Source organism: Plectropomus leopardus, chromosome 6, assembly GCF_008729295.1.
Source record: "Plectropomus leopardus isolate mb chromosome 6, YSFRI_Pleo_2.0, whole genome shotgun sequence".
NCBI classification, from domain to species: Eukaryota; Metazoa; Chordata; class Actinopteri; order Perciformes; family Serranidae; genus Plectropomus; species Plectropomus leopardus.
This window is the reverse complement of record NC_056468.1, coordinates 35,353,775-35,359,774: the sequence shown is the minus strand read 5'-3', so window position 1 is coordinate 35,359,774 and position 6,000 is coordinate 35,353,775.

Sequence of the window (6,000 nt, the reverse complement as noted above, 5' to 3'; positions counted from 1 at the left end):
CGAGGGTTAAAAGGCATAAATAAAAGGCATCTGAATGCAACACAGCAAGTAAAGTGATGTTAATCCAGGTTTCAAAGGGTTAAACTACCAAATATCTGTACTGTGATAATAGTTTTTGGTACCAAATTAATCCAAAAAACAGAATCAGAACACGGACGATCAGACGATTAAACCTCCGTATTTACAGATCAGATCAGTCAGTCGGATCACATGCAACATGAGTAACAAACGGCTCGACCAGAGTTCAGAAATGATGAAAGCCCTTTCTTCTATCAATTTGTTTGTGGTTTGAGGTTTTGAGTCTCACAGCTGAGCAGCATCACACTGCTGCCGAGGGAAATGACACAAAACTGCTAATATTGTACGTGTACGCTCTGTTATTTGTGCCTTAAATGTGATCTTTGATGCTTTTGAAATTTTGATTGTGTAACCTTAAATTAAAATGTTATTGTTATGTTCCATCAAAATCTGAACTTTTTGCAGATTTGCGTCATTTTGTCCCGACGGCAGCGACATCAGGAACTCATTCCCCTCATAAGAAAACACCATAAATCATCTGCGTTACGCAGCAGCAGTCAGGATGCTAAAGAGTGCAGTCAGTAAAGTTGCAAACATGGATCCAGACTGAATCATGCAGGACAAAGTCTGTCATCTGGAGCATCTTTCACAACGAAATCGAGCAGAGATCAAACATGGCAACACTTCGCAGGAAACTACATTTTCATAGCGATTACATAACACACACCGTTACACAGAAAAATGTTGAATAAATAGAGCGTATTGAGGGCAGCAGGGTCGGCCAGAGGTCCGATCCCCCTTTGACAGCAGCTGGTGAGTCTGATGCACCGGAAAAAAAGTCCTACCGATAAACTCTGAGCCCTGACCTTAATCTGACCTCTGACCCTGAACCCCTGTGGAGAAATGAGGCGTCTCTGGAGAGAAAATGTCAAACTTATAATAATTCCTCACTGCTTTTAAGGTCACAATTAGAGCCCGACCGATTTATCGGGAAACCGATATTATCGGCCGATATATCAGAGCATATCGGCATCAGCGTATATTTTTATATGTATTTTTTCCGATATGTGCCGATAAGAAAACTTTTTTTACAGACCATATAATGCAGAAAACAATGGTCAACCACTGACTGATACTGAACTGTACTGATGTTTATTTAGTAATTTATTTTATTGTATTTATTCTTCATTTAGATGGTCAGCAAAGACCAAACAGTACTAATGTGTATTTTATTTGTATATTCTTTATTTAAATGGTCAGCAAAGGTGTTGTTCGTGTGTAATGTTAAATAAGTAAATTGTTAAATAATAGTGGTTTGTTTAAGAAAGCAGACTTCTGACTTTTGCATTGTCATATCGGTGCAAAATCGGAGCACAATTCACATAGAATAGATGATCTATTTTCACTCCAGCTCAAAAATTCACTATATCGGTCATCTTATCGGTGATCTGTTAATTTTTACACTATAAAATTGGTATCAGTATCAGTATCAGTATCGATTGCAAAAAACCCACATCGGTCAGGCTAAAACTTGACTTTTTGGAATACGAAACCTGGGCAAATCCAGTCCTCCAGTTCAAATATTAAATGGACTTCATGGTGACGATTGTTTCCCAGTCATGAGAGGAAAATGTTGGCATTGTGTGTGTTTGCAAACTCCGAAAGCGTTGCACATTTCATATGTATAATATCAATGTTTCTACAGTGACGTAATATAAAAATGGACTTTATCATCTGGTGGTGGAAGGGATGACGGCAAGACGCCTGCCAAGCTGCAGAGCACTACATGACAAAACAAACAGCAAAACTGGTCATTTTTTTACTGAGACGATAGTGTGTTATTTGCTGCTTTTTAACTCTTAGGGACTGTTTGACACATTTTATGCTCTTTTCATTCTTCGTTTTTTGATATTTTTGGCTGTGTTCATGCATATGGCATAAATTTTGTCAAGATTGTGCATTTTAGTTTGATCAGTGAATTTGCAGCTCAGCTCCTACAATAAGTCTAAAATACACTGTGGAAACTAAATAGTTACATTCAGACTGTTCAGGTCAAAAAACATTGAAACCCATTCAAACTGACATTTTTGATCCCACAGCCATCAAAGCAGAAAAACATGACCTGTATTATTTCTGGGTGTCATTCTGGGCTTTTGACTTGGAATTTGTCATTTTTTCTATTTTTCAATTGATAATGTCATTTTTACCATATTTGGCATTTGGAGAGAAAAACGTTAACGCTATTTCCACTAGGTGACCTGTCACAACCAATGATGCTGCTGACATATCCCAGACTGTGAAAATAAAAATAAATAAATCTACTTTGCATGGAGTAGATTGAGTAGATTTATCATAATAATAAATTTTTTGTGATTTATTTTTTCATCTAAAAACACAGTGACATAATAAAAAAAATGGCATTTAGAGGGTTAAAATTCTGAGAAATATTTGATATTTATGATTACGACTGATGCTGGTTAAAAACAAAATAAACTGAATGGAGGAAGAAAGTCATACTATTGGTTGCTTTTTTATAGCCTGATTTTGAAAATCACATTTTGTGTGCAGAGCGGGTGTGTGAGGATTTGACACACTGCACAAAAAAATAATAATTTATAAAAATCAATGTTGCTAAATATTATTGGCATATTTCAGGCTGTGATAATAAAAAAAAACAATAATCTACCTTGCATGAAGTATATTGAAAATAATTCTTTTTTTTTGTTTTCTTTTATCTAAAGATATAGTGGCATCATGACAAAAAAGGCATTTAAAGGGTTAAAATTCTGAAAATGAATGAATATTTCATTGATTTATGATTGGGACTCATGTTGGTATAAAAAAAGAGCTCAATGAAAGCAGATAATCATATTAATGTATTTTATTTGTAATGTATTATATGTTTTAATGTTGTGTTTTTTTCATGTAAAAACATCGTGGCATCATGACAAAAAACCTGGCATTTAAAGAGTTTTAAATAAACCAATAAATAAATAAAATACAGTAACTACAACACCAGAGGTGAGAAACTGTGGTTTGATTTTCAGTTCAGTTGTATAATTTACTGGAAATTTCTGATGCTGTTCTGCTGGAAAATACACATTTTATGGCATTTTATTTTCAGACTGTAACAAAAAATGATTCTAATGAATTGCTGTGTTTAGCCTTTTTAATACCAGCACATGCTGTTGCATGAACATTTCAAATCATTGACCATGAAAACAGCTACAAACAAAAAGTACCCAAAAGTATGTCATCTTGGGTGTCCAAAACTTTTGGCAAATAAGTTTTATTGTGTTGTTTTTTTGTTTTTTTTTAACAATCCCTGCATATCGTTTCTTTCTTTATAGTTTCACCTTAAACCACAAAAATGTCAAATTCAGAAGCAAGACGCTCTCAAAAATACATTTCCTTGTGACTTTAAAGCCAAAATCCACATCCTTAATCTTCCTGCAGGCTAGAAAGAAACGCTTCCTCCTCTGTGAAAATATTTTTGTCTCAGTGTAATTTGTGTGTGGAGATCCACAACCTGTGCGTAAATGTATTATCTTTAAAAATAAAACAACTTCCACAAAGACTATATATATGTATATATATATTTGTAAACTCACACAAATATTTTTGCAAAAATAAAACAGATTCTCAAATACACAAAAAAATCCACAAATAAAAAATATATCAATAAAACTTTTAAGCAGATATTTGTGAATCCAGTTTTTATTTGTGAATCTCAATTCTAGATTTGCAGTTTACCAGCACAGTCTTTTATTATTATTACTATTATTATTATTATTATTATTATTATTATTATTATTATTATTATTATTATTATTATTATTATGTTATTATTATGCAGTGTATTGCAGATTTTTTAAATTTGCAAAACATTTTTGTGATTTTACAAATCTTTTTTGTATTATGGAAGTCGTTTTATATTCTCACATTACACATTAAAAGATCATTCTAGCATTTTTCAACCCAGACCCTCTTTCCCCGTGTTTTTGTGCTTAAGTGACTAATATGAACCTTTAAAAAAAAAAAAACTGGTCCAGTAACAAAAGAGACCGCTGCATCAGAAGTTGTGCAAAGCCCTGCAGTTAAGCAGATGGGACGATTGTGCACCATCACTGAACGTCCATTTAAAACGGTTATTTTTTCCACAGAAAGGTTCAGATTGTGATTTTAAGCGCCTGACGTGTCTCTTTACTTTTTTTGCTTGACCTGGTCTGTTTGTGTTTGTGTCTAAGCGGTGCAAAGTGTAGCACAACTTTTTGTTGGCACAGTTTTATTATTAATACGCAAACTCGAACCATCCTTTTTATGTTGTTGTTTTCTAATCTTTCACATAAGACTAAACTACTTTTTCTGCACTCCAACGCAACAAAACAAACCGGCACCATTTTTATAACTCTCACTCACATTCTTAGTGTTGTGTTCCTGCGACAAATTACATCCCGTGAGATTTCAGAACGAGACTTCTTAAGCGAGACTTAGACACATAACAAACAGATCAGATCAAGTAAAAGTTAAATTAAGTATTTTCCTGCTGCTAATAAAACTAGTCCATCTATACAGAAAAACAAAAAAATACTGAAATGAATGCTACATAACCAGAGAAAACTAAGGAAAAGGACACTTTTGCTCAAGAGGTAGAAAACCTACAACTACCAGAATGCACCACAGTGCACCTGACCAATAAACACTCCTGCTGGTGTGCGACGAAATGTGAACTGGTCCAAGTGAAGCAATGGCAGCCAGCAGTCGTTAAATGTGTCAGAAAACATTTGATGCCACAAATGCTAGCAACTCTGAATCAGAGTCTTGTTTTAAATTTGATCAGCACTGTTTAGTTTTACTGTTTGATTTCCCTGTTCATATAACTCTATAACAGCTACACAAGGCGTTTAAATATGTTTCTGGACAAAATTAAGGAGAGAAACAGGCACTGCAGTAACAAAATCTTGACGTATAGAGAGGCGGGTAACTATTCAACAGCTGTGTAGTTTTTGTCAGAGTTGTTGGTTGCACAGGTGGCAGGAAATAGGAAAATGCAAAAGTAACAGTCGAGCAGCAGTCTGAGAGTGAGCAAATTACTTCAAATGATGTAAATTATCACTTGGAGGAGTTTGGCCTCAGGGGGAGAAGGGATATCTTGGCGCTGGTTAGATGGAGGGAAGTTTACCACAGTTCATCTGAACATACTGCCCACATTGTTTTGATACAAAGCTGGTTGAAAATAGGCAAAATATCTCTTTGAGGGAAACCTCAGACAAATATAATAACAATCTGAGCCTTTCTGCAGCAAGAATAACCACTTTAAGTCTTACAGACTGTTTGGAACATTTTACATGTTTTTAATTCTTCGTTTTTTGATATTTTGGCCGTGTTCATGCATGTGTCCTAAATGTAGTCCAGATTTGTGTATTTGAGTGTAATCAGTGAATTTGCAGCTCAGCTCCTACAATAAGTCTAAAATACACTGTGGAAACTAAATAGTTACATTCAGACTGTTCAGGTCCAAAAATGCTCCATTGAAACCCATTCAAACTGACATTTTTGATCCCACAGCCATCAGGGCAGAAAAACAGGACTTGGATTATTTCTGGGTGTCATTCTGGGCTTTTGACTCTGAATTTGTCATTTTGACTATTTTCCACCTGATGAGGTCATTTTGACCATATTTGGCATATGGAGGAAATACATGCTATTTCCACTAGATGCACTGTCATAATCAATGTTGTGGCTAATCATTGATTAATCCCAGACTGTGATGATTAAAAAAAATATCTACTCTGCATGTAGTGTATTGAAAATAATTCATTTTTGTGTTATTATGACAGAAACCTGGAATTTAAAGGCTTAAAATTCTGAAAATTTATGAATATTTGATATTTATGATTAAGACTGATGTTGGTTAAAAAAATAAACTCAAAGAAACGCTTCCTCAATGTAGAATCGTGTAGAATCTTTTCTAAAGCTTGA